General features: G+C 40.5%; 1 protein-coding gene and 1 pseudogene across 2 annotated transcripts in view; one reads left to right on the top strand and one right to left on the bottom strand.

Moving 5' to 3' along the window:
- LOC306647070 (olfactory receptor 7G2-like) overlaps positions 1 to 21,381 on the bottom strand; it is a gene marked incomplete at both ends in the record, with an annotated part of 87,778 nt that overhangs the window by 44,007 nt on the left and 22,390 nt on the right. The window lies entirely within an intron of this gene.
- LOC306646366 (olfactory receptor 7G2-like) lies at positions 7,961 to 15,991 on the top strand (annotated as a pseudogene). Its single transcript has 2 exons — positions 7,961 to 8,352; positions 15,417 to 15,991. The product of its transcript is annotated as an olfactory receptor 7G2-like (transcript).

Here is a 21,381-nt window from a genome sequence, read left to right as displayed (position 1 = left end):
TATTTCATTGAATAGATTGTTCATTCCTTTGGTTTGTTTCTCTAAGCCTTCCTCAATCCCAATTATTCTTAAATTTGGCCTCTTCATGATATCCCATAATTCTTGTTGATTCTGTTCATGATTTCTTACCATCTTCTCTGTTTGGTCAACCTTGTTTTCAAGATTAAATATTTTGTCTTCAATATCTGAAATTCTGTCTTCCAGGTGATCTATCCTATTGTTTATACTTTCTATGGCGTTTTTAACTTGGTTTATTGTTTCCTTCATTTCAAGGATTTCCATTTGGGTTTTTTTCAGTATCTCTAACTCTTTATTGAAATGCTCTTTTGCTTCTGTTATTTGTTCTTTTAACTGTTGATTAGTGCGTTCATTTAATGCCTGCATTTGTTTTTTCATCTCCTCGTTTTCTTCCCTGATTGTTTTAATTATGTACATTCTGAACTCCCTTTCGGACATTTCTTCTGCTGTGCTGTCATTGGGTTTTATTGATATAGTATCTAGGTTTGTTTCGGACATTTTCTTCCCTTGTTTTCTCATATTGGTCAGATGTCAAAGGGACTCTGTGATATTGTAGATTTCCTCTATTGGCTTATAGTGACCCTGTAGATTTCCAGTGTATCACCTACCAGCCTTCAGTAGCCAGAAGTCTTGGATTAATTTGATAATGCAGTGCTTCCAAAGAATGCTGCCCCTAGCCCGCTACTGGTTCCAGGGAGAGAGACCTGGAGAGGTCTCTTGTTGCACAGCTCTGGTTCCAGAGGCTGGTTGTAGGTTGGAGGTCTCCACTGGCTTGGGGACTTGTGGCTGGCTCTGTGTAGACAGGCTCTCACTGGGTGATTTGCCCCGAGAAGCTAGCCTAGAGAGGCGCTTCCTGCTGGAGGGGGGCTGGGCTGCTTGGGGAAGTCCCTGGCGCCCTGTGCTGGTCACTGAAGCAACCTGTGGGCGGGCTGTAGCTGGCTGTGGGGCGGGCTGGAGCTGGCTGGGGCAGGCCGGAGCTGGCCACGCTGCTTCTGTGCAGAAGGGCTCTCACTGGGAGGCCTGTTCCTAGAGGCTGGAGGATCTGTCCCTGTGGGCACAGCCCACCACCAGACTGCACCGAGCTGCCTGGGGGAGACGCTATCTGCCCTGTCCCACTCTACTAAGCCACTCGAATCTGGGCCTGCCACCCAGCTGAACTTTGCTGGGTGGGGGAGACTCACCCCGTGGTTCTATCTTAGTCCGAGTCTCTCAGTGCCTCCCCTTCTTGAATCCTGAGTTCTGGGGCGACTGGAGATGCAGTCACCCTCTAGTCTGCCATCTTGGATCGCCCCGTGGAAAAAGCCTGCAGCTGGAGGGGGACAATGCTGCCTGGAGAGGTCTCTGGCTGCCCAGCCCTGGTCCCAGAAGCCGCTTGCGTGTGGAATATCTCCACTGGCTTGGGGACTTGTGGCTGGCTCTGCATCGAGAGGCTCTCACTGGGCGGTCTGCCCCGGGAAGCTAGCCTAGATAGGCGCTTCCTGCCGGAGGGGGCTGGGCTGCTTGGGGGAGTCCCTGCGCCCTGTGCTGGTCACTGAAGCAACCTGTGGGCGGGCCTGAGCCGGCAGCGGGGCAGGCCGGAGCTGGCAGCAGGGCGGGCCGGAGCTCTGAAATGACTCTTAAAGAATGATTGGAAGAATTTCTACATAAAACTGTTTAGTTGCATTTGTTTATGGGATTGTTCTATCATTAATGATTTATTTCTTTATGTTTATGATAAAGAAATGTGCTCAGTTGTATATAAACAGCTTGGAACAACTCTCATGCAGAGAACCCAGTCACCCTCATCTAGGTTTGAATGTACCTGTTGAAAATCTCTCTTTCCCTTCTCTTTCTCTCTCTCTCTCTCTCTCTCTCTCTCTCTCTCTCAATATTCAATGTGCTCATTCATTTCTCTATTTTTTCTTCATTTATTCCAATATTCCTCAGGGGGAATCTCCACCCACAACCCTCAGTTCTTCACCCACAATTTCCTGAGGTCTGTCCAATGGGATTTGGGTCTGAATTCCCATCTGTCTGGTTCACCCTTGACCTCGCCAATAACCAGTCAGGTCTCTGCTTCTGGATTCTGTTAACTTCACTCCACGACTTATTGGAGGGAGAATTTATAGATCCATTCACAAAGCAAGGTTTTAACTCAGTTATTTCCTCCTGGGAGAATTTCCAAGATTTTTATGAGTTGTATGTCCAAAGCCATGGTCTAGAAAGTACTCAGATCTTGAGTCCATACATATTGCTCAAATACAGAAGCCTCACTTCTGCCTGTGGACTACTCTCCTCTTTGGGCACTGACTCATTACCTGGGAAGAAGAATCAATTTCTTGATCAAGGCCCCTTGGCTTTTGCCCATTCCGCAAGATGTCTGATTTATTTTGTTCTGAGTGGGATTGGGAAGAGTTGGTCGCATTTTCTAACCCTTCTGATGTCTTCTTATAACTTATCTCTTTTTCAGGTGTTTAGAAGATTTATGGGTAGGAGATGGTTAAGAGAGAAATGACAATGCATATTTTTTAGAAGTTCCTTTAAAATAATATATTTTGAATATTATAGATTAAGAGTTTAATAGAAAGAGATAACATATGGTAAAAATAGTTAATAAAACAAATTATTCAAGTCCCTAATTACCAAAGTTTTGAGTTGATTACTACCATGGAACAACTTATCCAGCTATTAAATGACAGCAAGATCTAAAAACATGCTCAAAATGACATATCTGATATGACTTAAACTTTTGTTGATACTGTGCATGAATTATCACCTCAATTAAAAATGGAGAACTATAATTCTATTCCATAGTCTCCTGAAAAGAAGAAAAATGCCCACTGGAAATATTGTGACAGAATTGGAAGAGAGTTTACAAAGTGTGATTATAAAATTGTGGTCAATTTTAATATAATGAGAAGGGGTCAATGAAAACACATAGGGATCTTTCTTTTTTCTGCACTAGGGATTGAACCCAGAAGTGCTTTACCACTGAGCCAAACCCTCAGCCCTTTTTATTTTCTATTATGAGACAGAATCTCCCTAAGTTGCTTAGTTCCTTGCTAAGTTCCTGAGGTTGGCTTTGCATTTAAGGACTTTGCAATTTTGATCCTCCTGCCTCAGCTTCCTGAGCCACTGGAATTACTGGCATGTGCCAACAAGCTCAGTAATAAGAATCTTATATATAAAATATAAAGAATAAAAATATTAATCTACAAAAAAATATAAAATAAGAATATATACACATAGTTTCTCACCAAAAGTACAAAGTTCAGGCAAATCACGTATTTTAATGCTTGGATCCATGGCATGGGTGTCTTCTCCATGCCAGGGTCCCTTGGTCTGTGGTAGACCAGAACACCCAGCAGTTGGCTGCTGAAGCCAGCAGAACGTGGAATGGATTTACACAGAGCACCTCTGACAAGACATCTTTCTGAGCAGATTTTCCATATTCTATTTCTATGCTCTGCAGAGTTGTACTTCATTCTCATTAATTTTCATCCCTTTGTACTACATAATAATTCTTTCTTTTAAATCCTTCGTGATCAAATATCAATGTGGTTTGTCACCCAAATGAACTCTAAACTTATACAGTTGTTGAAATATTATGAGATGAAAATATTCACTGAACCATTTATATATGGAAATGATAATCACCAAATCAAAGAGTATGGAAAACAAGCAAACTTAAAGCTTATGATTCAACAAACATTAATATACTTATATAGTGAGATCTTTAAATCTTTGCAATTTTATACTATCTTAGCTCTATTAATGCTAGGGATATAAATACCTACATGTGTGCAAGTTTTATTTTCACACCTGAAATTCATTTAGGCTTCCTGTCTCATGAAATGAGACAGGTGAATTGGAAGATGAGTTTTTACTAGGGAAATTCAATTTAATTGTGAGCAAGGTTCATGTAATTGAGCTGAGCAGAAGCACAGGAAAGGACTGGGTGATGTAAACCTGGACTCATGCGTCAGGAGATCACCACCCTGATTTCCTCTCTTCTACAGATTTGGTCTTTAAGGACATGCACTCCTGGGATCAGAATGACAGTAACAGTTCTTGTATAATGAGCAGCTGTGGATATTGAGTCCTGAGGGACACGGAGACTGCAGGTGTCAGCTAGTGAAAGCCTCACTCAGAAACAGCAACTGTGCCCTGTCCCAGAGATGGTCCTTCTTGATCCAGAGCCCACTGCCTCTGAGGGTCCAGAGAACACTTTTCTGGTCCTGAGAATGCATTTCTCTATTCAACTTGCAGGTAAGATGCTGCATCATTTCAGTGAAGCCAGCCAGACCATCCAAAGCCCCATAGTTCATGATTTGGACAGGACAACAGGTGTTTTGCTCTCATTTATTCCTAGGGAAGTGCTGAGGCACCTGGGGCATAGAATGAGGAGAAGCAGGTTCATGAGACTGCTCCTGACTTCCCCTTCTTGACACATTCTCTTCACACAATCCCCAACATGCAAGCACCTCCCATTCTGCTGGGCACCTGCTCTCTCTGAAGTGTGATGGCTCCTTAGAACTATTCTGCTAGTTATGTACAGCTAACTCTTTTGGTTCTGAAGGAGTTTTGGTGACTGTCTTAGTTCTCTAGAACTTCTTAAGGAAAGTGCCTCAGACTAGGAAGGTTGATAACAGAAATTCCTTCTCCCTGGTTCTGGAGGATGGAGGTGGATTGATGGGTGCATTCACTTGAGGCCTCTCTCCTCACCTGTCAGATGACCCTCACCTCCCAGGGTATTTATGTGGTCCTTCCTCTGTGGGCATCTATGCCCTAATTGACTCTTATCCTGGGACACCAGTCATGTTGGAATAACTCTCACTCTCATGACCACCTGCTAAACAAATTCAAGGAACCATCTCCATACACAGTCATGTACTGTGTTTTTTGGAATCCAAGATTTTCCTGAATGAATTCTGAGGCTCCAGGGTAGCCCATGGCATCCGTCCCTCTCTCATTACCCTGGCCACTTCCTGATTCATCATTCCACAGTGAGACCTGTCATGTCCGAACATCGGGACATCTGAGGTCTCTGGGGAAGAAGGTGGAGGTGCCATCAGCCTCCTCATGTTTTTCTTCCTTAACTACTAACTATTTCAAACAGAAGCTGAGGAGATTGTGTAGATAAGGACAGCAGCACATGACCACCTACTCCTCCCCCCATGAGCATGAAATATTGACACCTTCTGGTCTCAGGTCTTTTTAAATGAAGCACTAGATGGAGAAGGACATAGAGTGCAGCCCCGTGGTTTCCCCTCTATTCCTCTCCTTCCCTCCCCAGGTTCTGCCCCTTGATGGTAACAGCCCCACCCATTCTATGGTATGTGTGGTCACATGTGAAAGTCAGTAAACTTGAATGCCTTAGTTATAGAATGTAGAACTAGATGTTTATTACTGGGGAATGAGACTGAACCAATGATGTTCTGTGGGTGCACATATATGCTGAAAGACTCCAGTGTTGTGTATATTTACAGTGAACCAGTAAAACTAAACAAAGATAAAACAAATGTATTAAAAAATGGTAAATCCCTCAGAAATATAATCCATGTGAGTTTAAGTGGTGAATGAAACCTGAACTGGACCATTTCAGCCATTGTATGGATCTCACCTTGAGCCCAGTGTAAGTGACACAGAGAAGCTCAGATGTTTTCTCATTGTTATGCCAGCTGTGATTACAAACTCTTTGTCTGTTCTCTCACCTTTTCGTGTTTCTAGGGTGCACTTTTATTTTCTCAGAGTCCAAATTAACATGCAATATTTTTTTAAACCAGAAAAGAAAATGAGAAACAAATTATCTTCTAATGCTATTGTATAATACTTTGGTAGTTATTTATTCATAATTGTTCTGATCAATTTGCTTAACTTATGCATTATTTGATTCCTTTTTCATTATTACATATGTTCTATATCCATGTCAAATAAATATTTGTGTGATTGTTTTATTTTCTTCCTTCATTTAACATGTCACCAAATTTCCCAGACTTATTTTCAGTCATTTCTGAAATTTGCATCTGTTAAGCTAGTGATGCCTCTCTCCTCACTCAAATGCTCCAAAATATCAGTCCTTCTGAGGGGTGCAAAGTGTATTTTTCCTTATGTGAAGCAGATACACATGTGAGTGTGCACACACACACACACACATGTACACACACACACACACACACACACACAAGAGTACAGGAAAGGTCAGTAGGTGAGTTTCCCCTGTTCAGCACTGTGCTGGATAATTTTTCTGTATTCTGCTCTCATTATTGAAAATTTACAAGAGGATTTTCCCCTGATTTTATTGAGATATGATTGTAAAAATATAATATGAGCATATTTAAGGTAAGCATTTTGTTGTTTGGAGAAGTGTTCTTTCTGAAAGATTACCACGCTGCAGCTCATGAACACATCCATCACAGCTCCCAATATACAAAAGAGGACAAACAGTCTTGACACCCAGTTAAGACCACTGCATCACTAAAAGTAAGGCAGGAGCCTGAATTAAATTCAGATGTACCAGTCTATATATTGTGTTTGTGTGGGGGGTGGCGGTCCAGAGGATCAAATCCAGGGCATTAAACATGTTAAGCAAGTGTCTTGTCATGAGCTACATCCTTGGCACTTTCTATCTTCTCTACTGATGCAGGCTGTTGCTGAGTTGCCCAGGCTGACCTTGACCTTGCTATCCTTGGCTAGTGCCACCAGGCTGACTGCAAGTATAATATTGTACCAAATTCTAAGTGTTGACATTACAGCTCCTCATGAGAGGGGCCACTGCTGTTAAGGGACACTCCTGATGGGAAGCCTGGTGATCTAAGCCTGTGCTTCCTTGGTTTTGTCATCTGAAGAGAAAACATAGTTTTGGCTTCTTTCCCTTTTTATAGGACTACATGCGTTTCCTTCTGTCTCTTGTGTAGCTGTTCTGCTGTTTGCTCATTTATTTAATTTAATGATATATTGCCTGTCATGCTAATGGAAGGACTTTCCTTAGGATATGATGGAGCATGTCATCCACACACTTAACAGTTAGAGCTGACAGCTTCAGTCTCCAGGGAGAGTCTTAGGACCTTCAAGTTCAAAGTCAATATGTTCTCACCCTTTCTCATGACCATCTTGTCAGGTGCTCTTCACCTGCTACAGTTAACTTAATGAGTAGAAGTGGACATAACTTGAAAGCAGGGCACAACTTGGGCTTTTGTTTAGGAAGAAATTAATTATCCTAGTGATATCAGGAAATTGTGAAAATTGAAAGGTGGTTTAAGAAAGTGAACTCAGTGCTCTGTTGAGGCCTTAGCAGAGACTGATCATGAGCGTCAACTCAGACACACTAACTAGTCCAGGTTTTGCAAACACTAACCAAGTGTCACATCCACAATACATTCACCTGGGTGTGGGTGTGACAGGGCCATGATCTACCTCATCTGTAATACAGAAAGCCCAAATGATGTTTATGAGGCACACCAAACTTGTAGACCATGTCTTTAGAAGATAGTGCATTCAATTTTTCTTTTTGCTTCAAGATATAGTGAATTTTGAAGGAAACCCAATGTCTTATAATTTGTTACACTCACATCACTAAGGAATATGTGGAAAATCCTTGGTTCCAAGCAAAGGAAGTAGGAGTTAGTGAAAGTTTGAAGAAGTAGAACAAGTCAGCAAAAATACCTTTTAATATCCTGTAAATACTCGGTATATGTAAAAAATGGATTTTTTAAAGCACTGTTTCTCAATTCTTAGAGAAATCAAATTGATTTCAATTTTTTGTTAAAAAATAGATTTTTTGTTAAAATATAGATATTTATTAAAATACATATTTTTGTTAAAACATATATTTTCTAAACCCCATAGCTTGACCTAAGTCCATAGTGATACAAAAGCTTTTATTAGTATCAAAGTGTTATAGGACTCTTGATCCTCTTCTGGAAGGCATTCATTTCATTTTTACCCCATGTTTTTCAGCAACATGGAGAGCACAAACCACACAGCCATTTCAGAATTCCTCCTTCGGGGACTGACAGAAGACCCAGCACTGCAGCCCCTCATCTTTAGCCTCTTCCTGTCCATGTACCTGGTCACCATCCTGGGAAACCTGCTCATCATCCTGGCCGTCCATTCTGACCCCCACCTCCAGACCCCCATGTACTTCTTCCTCTGCAGCCTGTCCTTTAATGACATCTGTTTAAGCACAAGCATAATCCCTAAGATGCTGGTGAACTTCCAAGTTCAGGATCAGAGCATCACATACTCAGGCTGCCTCACCCAAAGTGGCTTGGTCATAGTGTTTGCATACTTGGAAAACTGTCTCCTTGCAGTGATGGCCTATGACCGCTATGTGGCCATCTGTCACCCCCTGAGGTACACAGTCATCATGAACCCCTGCATCTGTGCCCTTCTGCTTATGATTTCATTGTCCATTAGCATTGTAGTCGGCCTGCTGCACAGTGTGATGGTGCTAAGGCTGTCTTTCTGCAGAGTTCTGGAGATCCCCCACTTCTTCTGTGAACTTTCTCAGTTCATCAAGCTCACCTGCTCTGATACCCTCTTTCTAAATATCCTGGTGTACATTTCATCTTGCATGTTTGGTGGTTTTTCCATCTCTGGGATCATTTTCTCTTATGTTCACATTGTGTCCTCTGTCTTGAGAATGCCCTCATCAGAAGGAAAGCATAAAGCCTTTTCCACCTGTGGGTCTCACCTGTCTGTTGTCTCCTTATTCTATGGAACAGGATTTGGAGTGTACATCAGCTCTTCAGTGACTGACTCCCCCAGGAAGACTGTTGTAGCTTCAGTGATGTACACTGTGGTTCCTCAGATGCTGAACCCCTTTATCTACAGCCTGAGGAACAGGGACATGCAGGAGGCCTTAAGGAAGTTCCTGGGTAGAATAGCACATCTTGTTCGATTTTTCCTTTTGTTTGATCTTAGGTTCAGTGACAGGCTCATGGTGAGTCGAAGTGCCTCCTTCAGTCCCAACGTTCTTCTAAAGGGAGGAGATAGAGTTATAATCACATAGATTTCAGAGTTGGCTTTAAAGATAACTTTTTTTGTCTAGTTCTGTGATATTTCACATGTGACTCAAAGTCTCTAAACACAGTTTCTTTGCTCTGGATTCCTAGAAGCAGAGCTGAAGGAAAAAATTAGAAATTAGAAACTTTAGCAAATCTTGTTAGATGGAATCTTAGCAAGACACGTTTGCAGGATGTGCACTGACTCAGAAAATATTTAAGTAATGCTCTGGGAATATGTAGAAGATCCCTTCTCCCTGGTCATACAGATACAAGAATATAACAGATAAGTGCATTTCTATTTGAACCTCTAACTTGGATTTGGTTTTTGTACACTTCCAGAGAGAAGTTACAGAATGAATCCTTTGTCAAAGTTCATAGGATCCATCAAGTTGAGTGCAAGTGTGGGGGTTCTCATTTAGTGATATTTTATGGATGAGTCTCAGAAGATGGAGTGTTGTGGAAGTTGGTTATGTGGGAAAACATTTCCTTGAAGTCAAGTTCTCATGTGGAAAGTAGCTTCAGCTTGATCCCATGGTTGGGTCATCTTGTGTTTCATCTCACAGGTGGAACTACTGGGAGGCCAAGTAACTGACATTTCATATCTTATTGAGTAATTCCTGACATGTTTCCTGGCAAACTGTTTACTAATGAGGTCTCAGTAGCATTACCTTTGCTCAAATCCATTATGTAACAAATCCACATTGTTATATTATCTCAGTGTTTGAGATCATTGTACAATATTGGAACTTTATTAGTGATGATGTTTCTAGTTCTCAAACATGAACTCTAACTCTAACATCATTAGAGAGTCAACAGATTTATTGTTCATTACAAATATTCTGACATCATTACCCTATGTACATGTATGATTACATGAATGGTATGAATCTACATCATAAAAAACCATAGAAACAAAATGATGTATCCCATTTGGGCACTATGAATCAAAATGCAGTCTGTAAAATCTTTTTAAAAGTATATTTTAACATTAAAATTCATAAAGAAATTTTTAAAAGATTCTTGAAAAAGGAATGCATAGATTGGTCATTAAGTCTGTATTTTGTCCTAAATGAGATGACCTTTTCCAAGAACTGATTTTCCTTATACACACCAGGTCGTTGCAGAAGATGTGAGTGTTGTGTCTAGATGTGATGTCAGAGACAGACTGTCGAATGTCCTTCCCTTTGTCCACTGATAATAGATCGATCTATGGAGTCTCACATAATATCGCTGTCATGAATTGAATGCTGGCCCTCAAAATATTAATTCCATAGCCTAATTTTCCTCATTTATGAAACACATGAAAAGTGTTATTATCTTTGGCTGTTCAGTGCCCTTTGAAGAACCATGTGTTTCAGGTATTGTCCCTAGTACAGCATTGTTCAGTGGTGGCACTTTTCGAAAGTGGTTGTGTTCTGAGTGACCTGACTTCATCAGTGAATTAATCTACTGATAGCTGACTAGATTCCTGGGACATGCTGGAAACAGTAGGCAGTAGGGGCAGGTGTGAAGGAACTAACTCACTGAAGAGCAAGCCCATGGAAAATATATCTTATCCCCATCCTCTTCCATTCTCACTCTATCCGTTTTTCTCTGATTCTTGCTGCCAAAACTGAGAAGCTTCACTCCAACATACCCTTCCACCATCATGAACCGCCTCACCTCATGCCCAAAGGAACAGAGATAGCCTACCCCTAAAAGGATGAGTCAAAATACATCTTTCCTCCTCAAAATTATTCTTGTCATGTATTTTGATCACAATGATGACAAGGTGCCCAACAAAGAAAATTGTACCAAGAGGTGAGATCATTACTGTGACTATACCTGAGCATGTGATTCATAAGACTTTGGTACTAGTTTGCAGAAGGACTTTGGAAACACCTTAGAATGTGGTAAGCAGAGCTTAATGGGCAACTCTAGGGAAACTTGAAAGACTAGAATGCAAATAGCAATGCAAACAATAAAGATTGTGCTTGTGTGTTTTCACATTGGAATGTGGACTCTGTTGGGAAATTTGGAAAAGAGACCACACATGTTGCATTCAGGCAAGAAACTTGTCAATATTTGGTTCATGTCCTGAGATTTTGTGTGACATTTAATTTAAAGTCAATGGAATAACTAATCTGGTAGAAGAAATTTCAAGGCAACACTGCATTTAAGCATCTGAATGGGTATTGCTGGCAGTTTTAAGCTAGGTTTACAGTGAGCATCAGGAGAAAGAAGAGCAGAAATATTTGAGCAAAATTTTCAGTCTGGCCAGAAATGTATGTGCAATATTGGAGTCAAGGAAGGTGTGGTTTCTGAAGGGAGCAGTGCCACTAAGGAGGAGCTAAGTACTTTGCTCTGGGACAATTGGAAGGATGACTTCAAGTCATCTTAGGAATTGACCAAATCCCACCCTTCTTAGGTTCAAGGATGTAAAAGTGTAAGCTCATTTGAATGACTTTGCTTTGAAAAATGAGCATAGGAATTCTCTCCTGGCATATGGACCCAAGAAGTTTTGTTCCCATAGTTCACCATGCTCAACTGTCCCGGCACTATGATTTGTCTCTGGCTATGTTTTCCAGAAACCATGAGGCAAAACAAATCATTTTCCTTTAAGTTGTTCTGGTCAATTATTTGGTCACTGTGATGAAAAAATTCTGACTAACATAGAGGGTGAATATTACTCATTTTGAAATATGATTTTTCCAGTGATTTATCATATTTTGGAGTAACTCATGGACCTAAATGCAATTTCACATTTGGTAAATGATAAATACAAAAATTGGATTAATGCTGGTAATTTTGATTGTATTATACATATTAATCTAAAATTTATTTGGTAGAATTCTAAGCCATTGTTATCACTCCTTTATATATGTCTCCATAATTTATTATATCAGTTACCTTCATTTTGACCTCAATAATATTTCAAGTTCATAAGTGATTTCTGAGTCTTTGTTTTTATTTTCATCTTTGTACTTGTAAGAGTCTATGTTTTGGGGTGTAGCAACCAGTCACTTATTATCTATAATCTCTATCTTTATGGTTCCCTAAGAAAATGGGCATTCTTTCTCATATTGATGTCATTTGGATAGCTATACTTTTTCCATTGTGCATTAAACAGACTAAATATTCTTTCATGTCTCTCGATAGAATTGAAAGATTGTTGAATAACTAAGATGGAATCATTGACTTCAAGTGTATAACTTTCCTCATGAAAGTTTGAGAGACAAGGCATTAGTCATATTCTAGTCCATTTCCTCCACCTTGGATTGTGAAAATCTTGCATAACAATGACATCACTCTCACCAAGTAGGAGTTCTCTGCTGAGCCATTTCTATTGAATAAATATTTTAATTCCCTGAAATCTAGCAACTATTAGCATGTACAGGCATCTCTGTAAATGTTCTCTTTCCCTTTTTTCAATCTTCCATGTCTTCTTAGTCCTGCACATGCCAAGCAGCCTGGTTATTGGTGTTCAGAGACTGTGTTGTTATCCTAGGATTCAGTTTAGTACATATATTTTAATCAGCTTTTTTGCTGCTGTGAATGAAAGATGAACAGAACAATCTTAAGGAGGAAAAGTTTTATTTGGGGGCTTTTGGTTTCAGAGGTTTCAGTGCATAGATGGGTGACTCTGCTGCTCTGGGACCTGGCTAAATAAAAAGTCATGGAAGAAGAATGTGATAGATGAAGCAGCTTAGGACATCACACCAGGGAGCAGAGAGACACTCCTCCCTCACCACAGACAAAATATATAACCCTAAGCCATGACCCTAATGACCCGCCTCCTTCACACACTATCTGACAATAGTTTGTATACAAAATCATCCTAAATGCCCTCAACACAGAAATAGATGAAGAAAATGAGGTATGTATACAAAGTGCAATATCATCCATCAAAAGCATGAAATCCTGTCATTGGCAACAACACAGGTAGACTCAAGTGATACTGATTTAAAGAAGTCAAGCATAGAAAGATGAATTGAACAGTGCCTAATGGATATGAGAATCAAAACAGCACTTTGTTAACTCAGGAGTTTGTAGAAATATAAGTCTTCTGAAAATAAGTGAACAAATTTCTAAAAACAATGTTATGTGCACTTGAGATCCAATCTCCTCCAAAGACACTTACTCCTCATTACCTAGAAAGAACAAAGTATATCTCACTTATAGAAACAGATTCACTGAACCTACTTCAGGCCAATCATTATGTCATGTCAGTATTTTGTTTTGGTAATCAGGATAAAATTACTTCATATTTTTATGTGCATGTTCCTGTGGTTGATGGAATCTTTGACCTTTTTTTAAAATAATCTCATTGATATATTTCTATTATATTACCTATTATTTATCCTTTTTGAAGCAAATATGGTTAAGATCATAAAACACTCACAATGCCATCTTAGTTAAAAGTCTAATCTACTCAAATGTGCTGAGTCAATGTACAACCTGTCATAGTATACTTTTTTGTACTATGAATTTAAGCCAGAGCTGCTTTACTACTGATCAGACATTATTACCTCATGTGCATGTATGATTGCATAACTGATGTGACACTGCAATATGTATAATCAGAAAAATGAGAAATTATATTCCGTTTATGTATAGTCTATCAAGATGTATAAATCCATCCTACTATCATCTATAAATAATTTGAACAAATAAAATTTAAAACTAAAAATCTAATTAAGATGAAGGACCATAATTTCAAACCACAGAGCCCATTGGTAATGAAACTATGGAAACCCTGTGACAATATTTAAAAAGGTATGCATGAAGTTCTAACCAAGGAGTCACGTGATCCCGTGTATGTTTTTTGCCGTCATCACTGAGCACACAAATGGATGAAAAACTTCTGCGCTAATATAAAAAGTAAAAATTAAGTTTCAATAAACATTGATACATTGGGAAAGATACCATTGGATACTTGTATATTAACATCAGCTTGGTTGATAATTAAATACACTGCAAAATTATATGCACATATGTAGAATATATTTTGCTACTCTACATAAAAATAAGTGTACTTGATATGAGTGATTTTATGGATTCATTTACAACTTAAAATCAATACTGAAATTTATTAGAGAAGTTTTATTTGCCAGGTCCATGAAATGGAGATGAGAGAAACAAAAGAGACAGTTGAAGGTGTAGATTTGACCTCAGGGGTCAGGAATCCATCCCTCCTGAGCTTTCACTGCTACAGAGTTGGTCTTCAAGGATATGCACTCCTGGAGTCACCATGAGAGTAAAGTATCTGATCTAATGAGGAGCTTAGGAATTTGAGCCCCCAGGGAAATGGAGGTGATAGTAGTCAGCCTGTGACCTCCTCACGCAGCCACCCTGCCCAAGCCAGGAAGAAGCACCTGAGCCTCCTCCCAGAGGTGACTCTTCCGGAACAGGAGCGTGTTCACTCAATTGTCTCTCTGCACTTCCTGAGACAGATCTTCCGTCTCCAACGTCCCGAATTATGAGCATCATTTCCCTGGAAGCCAACCATGAACTCGAGTCCCTTAAATAATGCTTGGGAAACCAGGCTGAGTGTGTGGCCAGAGTTTCATCCTGGGGAGCAGGGAGGAGGGTAAGAAACAAGGGAGGGAGAAACATGATGAGGGTCGGTCATCACACCCTCCTGTCCCCTGTCTCGTCCTCTGCACACATATATTTGCTCTGGTGCTCCCAGCTCTCAGGCTGCTGGTCTCATTCTATATGAGACAGGTCCATTCCCTTCTGAGTGGAAATTAGCCCTTTCTCAAACATTATTAATGCTACAAAGCACGCTTGAACTCTGTAGAGAGGCTGGGGAGGGGGGTTGTAAGTGCATTAATTGCGAGGACTATCATAACCAGGCAGCAGAATCCTGGTCATTTAGCAATCACATTTTAAGTACTCACAGTTCTGGAGTTAGAAATATGAAGATCAATGGGTCCACAGGTTTGTTTTCTAACTTGTTTCCAAATGATGGTGTTACTGCTGGTCACACAAGGTATTATAGATACACCCCATCTATTGCTTCAGACTCTTCACCGACATGAAAGCTAGAAACCAAAGAGCTATTTCAGAATTCCTCCTCCTGGGACTGACACAGGACCCAGCACTGCAGCCCCTCATCTTCAGCCTCTTCCTGTTCATGTACCTGGTCACCATCCTGGGGAACCTGCTCATCATCCTGGCTGTCAGCTCTAACTCCCACCTCCAAACCCCCATGTACTTCTTCCTCTGCAACCTGTTTGTTAATGACATCTGCGTAAGCACAAGCACAGTCCCCAAGATGCTGGTGAACATCCTGAGACAGGATCAAAGCATCACCTACACCAGATGCCTCTGCCAGGTCTGCTTTTCATAGTTTATGTTGGCTTGGAAAATTGTCTCATTACAGTTGATGGCCTATGACCACTCTGTGGCCATTTGTCACCCCCTCAGATACACAGTCATCATGAACACTCGTCTCTGTGTTTTCCTAGTTCTACTCTCCCTGGTCATTAGTGTTGTGCATGCCCTCCTCCACACTCTGATGGCACTGAGGCTGTCCTTCTGCACAGAACTGGAGATCCCCCACTTCTTCTGTGAACTTGCTCAGGTCATCAAACTCTCCTGTTCTGATACCTTCATCAATAACCTGCTGGTGTATTTGGTGGCTGCTCTGTTTGCTGGTGTTCCTCTCTCTGGAATCATTTTCTCTTATATTCACATCGTGTCCTCTGTCTTGAGAATGCCCTCATCAGGAGGAAAGCATAAAGCCTTTTCCACCTGTGGGCCTCACCTGTCTATGGTCTCCTTGTTCTGCAGGACAGGGTTTTGGGGTGTACATTAGCTCTGCAGTGATTGACTCCTCAGGGGATTCTGTTGTGGCTTCAGTGATGTATTCTGTGGTTCCTCAGATGCTGAACCCCTTTATCTACAGCCTGAGGAACAGGGACATGAAGGTCTCTATGATGATGCTCATGCATAGGAGCGGCCTCTGTTCTGTGATATGTACTTTGGAATTGTGTTTCTAGAGTGAGGCAGAGGGAAAGGATTTCTGGTTAGCCAGAATACCTGCACTTTCTCTCACTGCATTCTGCTAAGCTGATGAGATATGTAATGACCAGGTGCCTTTTAACTACCCTGTCATTTCCCAATCCTTATGGAGAACTCTGAGAGGTTTGACAGTATTTGCTTGTCCAGAGTCAGAGCCTACTGCAAAAATCCTATTGTTAGCACACTCTTAAAGAAAGGCAGTTTGGAGAAGGTAGACACAGCAGGAATAGTATCTCAACAACCCAGATGTAAGGGGGAGAGAGGGAGGTTGATCAACAGGTGCTACATTACTGTTTGATGTGAAGAACAAGCTATGGTGTTTTATGGCAAAATAGGGTGAACATAATTTGCAATGATGTATTATAGACCTTAAAAATAGTTATAAAGGTGAAATTTGAATGGTCTCACCATGAGCCATGAAAGTTTAAGGTGATGTATGTGCTAATGCTATGTGCCCAAGTAGCTCAACACCCAAACATCTGAGAACCCAAACATCCCACTCTATCTGATATGTCTGTACAAATATTATGTAATAAACAATAAAGAAATTTTTAAAAATTGAAAACAAAATGAAGCTCTACCCCTGTCCCTGGCAATTTCCTCCTAAGACATGTTCTCTTTACCTGCAAAAAGCAAGTACTTTCTTGTTGATGGAAATAAATCTAGAGAGTCCTTCAATCAGCAGTCAGGGGTCCTGGGAGTTTCCCTCACAAGGGGGATGGTACCTCAGTTCTCCCTGGGCATGTTCTTGACTTTAGCCACTGGAAAGAATTTCAAGATGCATCAAAAGCAAGACACAAGGAGTTTCATGTGATGACAGAAAATGTATGTATACCCCAAAGGCAGGGTGCAGATACCCCTCTTCTCTGAGAAGAGAAGATGGTGATGTGCCCAGGATAAGCTCTGATCCTATATATGATGTTCCTGGGAAAAGATGTGCAGGTTCCTAAGCAAGCATTTTAAAATAAAATCTCACATCAACTGTTTAATATTGGGGATTTGGAATGCTCCTTCCTGGTTAAGCAGTCTAGCAACAAAGGTTTCTTTTGTTGGGTGTCATTTAAATTGATTATGGTTTGTTCTAGTTGGTGTGGTACACCATAAGCTGAAGGTTTTGTTCACCTAACTAAAGGGGTTGAGCATGACTGGTCGGGCTCATAGATCTCGTCTCCATCTACTGTGGTCTCTTTCTCCCCCTGAGAGCCCACTTATCTCACTTTGATTTCAGCCCACTCACCATGTTGTTTGCCTGTGTTACTATTTCATTTGCAGTTCATGGAAATTTGGACCTCGTTTTGCTGATTCCCATTTTATCAACTATTCCTTTATTAAAGTCTCAATGAGGTTGAGATGGCCATGAAAGACATCATAGTGCCATCTGGCTTTAAATTCTACATCATCTACTTTGAAAAGTATAAATTTATGTAATGTGAGCTAATATTGTATAAGATACAGTGACTAACAAGTAAAATATTGAAGTTCTTAAATATAAAAGTTACATAAGTTTTAAAATTTTACAATGAGTGTCAACAGGGACCAACATTTCCATCTACTAAATGAAGCTTGAAACCTTCCCAAGTGTGTAGAATGCAGGGACATAGCAACATAGCACCAATAATATATAAATGAAAAAAAAACTAGAGGGATAATGATATTCACAAATATTCAGCAAACATTCAATGACTTTGAAGAAGAGAACGTTTTAATACTTTTATGAAATATATAGGGAAAAAGGTTTAAGAATCAGTAAACCTCTACTAAGGAGTAAGGAGAAAAACTCTGATTTTCTGTGCTTTTACAGTGTTCTCTCTGGGTGTTTATGCACCAACTTTCTGTGCACTTAAGGTGTGATGGGAGACCTGCAGTGGTATTAGGGGTGGAGGACATTTTGAAGGAGACCACTGTAGAAGGTGGGTGGGTCCCTGGGGGTTTGCCTCAAAAGGGACAATAGAAAAACTTTCCACAATCTATCTATCTCTCTCTCTCTCTCTCTCTCTCTCTCTCTCTCTCTCTCTCTCTCTCTCTCTCTCTCTCTCTCTCTCTCTCTCTCTCTCTTTCTCTCTCTCTCTGCTGTCCTCTGTTATTCAGTCTTTTGTTTCTGTGAACAAAATACGTGACATGAACACCTTAAAAAAAAAGTTTTATCCTGGCTGGTGGTTTCAGAGGACTCAGTCCCTGTTTGAGAAGGAGAAATGTCATGCCTGAGGAGTTTACACAGGAAAGCTGCTCAGCACGTGGCAGGTGGGGAGCAGACAGAAAGTGAGGAAGGTCTGTGCAGAGGGTTAAGCTTCCCAGCCATGCCCCCAGTGAACTGCTTCCTCCAACTGGGTCTCCCCACCCCAGGAGTCCTCAGCTATGATTCATCCACCTTTGGAATAATGCACAGTTGAGGTCAGAGCCCTCATGATCCATCATTGCTTAAAAGTCCCACCTCTATACATGGCTGCCTGCCTAGGGGACTATGCATTCACTGCCTGAGTTTTTTGCATGCATAATATCTAAAGAAATGAGGTTCAATAAAACACCATGTTCCTATATGTTCCCTTTTTCTTCCCCAAAACCTAGACAAGATAAAGAAACAAGGAGAGCAATAGCGTGCTTGAATGTACCATCACATATTTTCTTGAAGGACTCTAGATTTCTCTTATGCCCACTGGGAACAAGAATAAGTGACTGGTATCTGGAGAAGCTGCTTCCCTGCATGTATGCCAGGACATTGCTCCTGGGAATGTTGATCACACAAGCAAGTAAATGCTAGTGATATTGTTGCTTCTGTAGACTAACACATAAACCCTCTCTAAATGGGACCCGGCTAGAACTCAGGGAACCCTGGAGATGATATGTCACTTGTCCATCAGCCACTTCTGCACAATTCACCATTAGGGAGAGGAGGTACGGCTCCGCAAACACTGTAAGGGATAAAGGTGCTATTGGTTCAGCCTACTGACACTGAACCCTTCTTTGTGCAGTCACTGATCTCTTTCAAGCTTTCCTTAAAAAATCATATGTCTCACGTGCCACTTTCATGCTCTCTCTTTGGCCTTTCTTCAATCTAGCCACTGACTTGGCACAACTGGGTTGTAGACAAGACATTATAAATCCAAACCTTATATTCTACCTCTTGTCCCCAGATGTTCATGACCAAATCACAATATAAAATGTATTCAGTTCGTCTCCTAGAGTGTCAACAGTCTTCAGAGTTCCAAAATTATTAAAAAGCCCAAGTCCAAAGTGTCCTCCAAGACACCATGTGGTTTGTCACCAGCATGAGCAGTAACTGCTTTGGACCACAGCTGCAGTGGACTTGAGTATATGTGCAGCTCTCATGCCTGGTGAAATAAATCGTGAGGGTAAAACTTCTTAGGTGGCCTTGTGTGACCAGGTTGCTGCCAATATTCTCTTAGAGCTAATTTTTCCAGTGAGTTATATTTTTGAACCCTCAAACCTGAAATGAGCAGGGTGTAGTCAATTCTGAGATTCTCATAAAGCATCTTTCCTATTGTCAGGATGCAAAGTAACTTTCAGGTACTTTGTCAGGATGCAAGGTATTTAACTTCTCTGTAGTGGCAGTAACTTCTTCAGCAACATCACACACCTGAGCTCCAATTTTACACATGCATTTGGGTCAAAACACAATATTTTCAAATTTTTCTCTTCTCTTTTACTTCTTTTTCTAACATTAAACCTGACTAAAACATCAGCAATACTTATGCAACTGCTGGAATCCCATACTGTCTTCTAATTTCCTTCTTTGGATTAATTAGTACAACACTTTTAAATTTAGCCTCACTTGTCCTCAAGTCTCAGGACAGGCAAAATGTAGACAAGTTCTTTGACAGAATGTAAGATGAATGGACTTCAGTCCAACTCCCTACAGATTCTTCATTTAATCTGAAACATTCTGAGCACAATCTTTACTGTTCAGGTTTCTAATGAAATTCTCATTCTTTTGAGCCCCAGCCTATTAAGCTCTACTAACTACATTCTACAGCTTCTCTATCCTGCAACTTCAAATGTTTACATACTCTTTTTCACCAACCAGCACCAAAAGCTGTGTACAACCTAGATTCACAGCAATGACCCCAATTCTCGGTACAAATATCTATGTCAGATTTTCATTGTTGTGGACAAACAAGTTTCAGAAGTGAAGATTTATTTTACTTCAAAATGTCAGGGGATTCAGTCCATGGTCAGCTGGCTCCAACGCACAAATTTCATGCTGGAAGAGCCTGAAAGAGGAAAAGTGCTCAGTTTATGTTGCTGGGATAGCAGGGAAGATGAACAGGGAATCAACCCTTCCAGCAAGGGCCAAATGTGACTTATTTCTTCCAACTAGATCCAACTTCCCAGTAGTAAATCCAGTTATTAATCAATTAATCTGTCAAATGGAGTATCCACTGATGAATCCAAAGTCCCTGTTAACCAACCATTTCTAAAAGTGCCACCTCTGAACCTTGCTGAACCAGGAACAGTGATTTCACCACAGAAGCATTGGTAGGGGGCACAATCCATATCCAAACCACACACCTCCTCCACCACATACTGCTTCTATGTTATGCATGGCTATTATAGGCACAGAACAACAGGCAAAACAACCATGAAACAAATATCCAAAGCCATGAGCAAAAATGAAACTTTCCTTATTTCAATGATTTATCTTGTGTTTCTGTTACAGCAACAGAAAGGTGTCTAAAATATTTTAGCAAATATTAATAAATACATTATTTATACCCACATATATAAGACATGGTCACAACTAAAATGGAACCAAGCTTCCTTAAAGCATTAAGTAAATAGAGATAACTTTGAATTTGACCTAAAAGCAGAACTTGAATTCATTTGAGGAATACCCCATGTTATGTCAATAAAGTCTGTGAGATGAGTTGGGCAGAAATAATGGAGAGAACTGAGTGGTGTGACCACGGCCTCTTGGGTCAGGAATGAGTCTTCCTGAATCCCTCACTTCTGCAGAGTTGGTCTTTAAGGACATGCACTCTCAAGATCAGAATGCTAACTAAAATATCTGGTATAATGAGGAGCGTTGGATATGGAGCCCCAGAGATACAGATTATAGAAGTCAGTCTGGGACCTAATGCAACAAACCTGCCCCAGCCAGGAGCAACAGTTGAGCCTCTTCCCAGAAACTCATCCTGGCCAGTCTTTCACTGATGCATTTAATCTGTCCGTATTTTCTGAGGACACATCTTTCATGTTCAATATCCATGTGAGATGTTGAACAACATTCTTCCTGAAGCTAAAGTCCTTTAGTTAATATTTTGAAAATGTTATTCATGTATCTAACTCATTTCTTCTCTAATACATTTCATCATATATCCATACCGAATTAATATATTGGTATAATTCTTCA

This window comes from Sciurus vulgaris, assembly GCF_902686455.1.
Source record: "Sciurus vulgaris genome assembly, chromosome: 16".
NCBI classification, from domain to species: Eukaryota; Metazoa; Chordata; class Mammalia; order Rodentia; family Sciuridae; genus Sciurus; species Sciurus vulgaris.
Note: the sequence above shows the minus strand (reverse complement) of the source record. Positions and strands in the feature narration are given on the sequence as shown.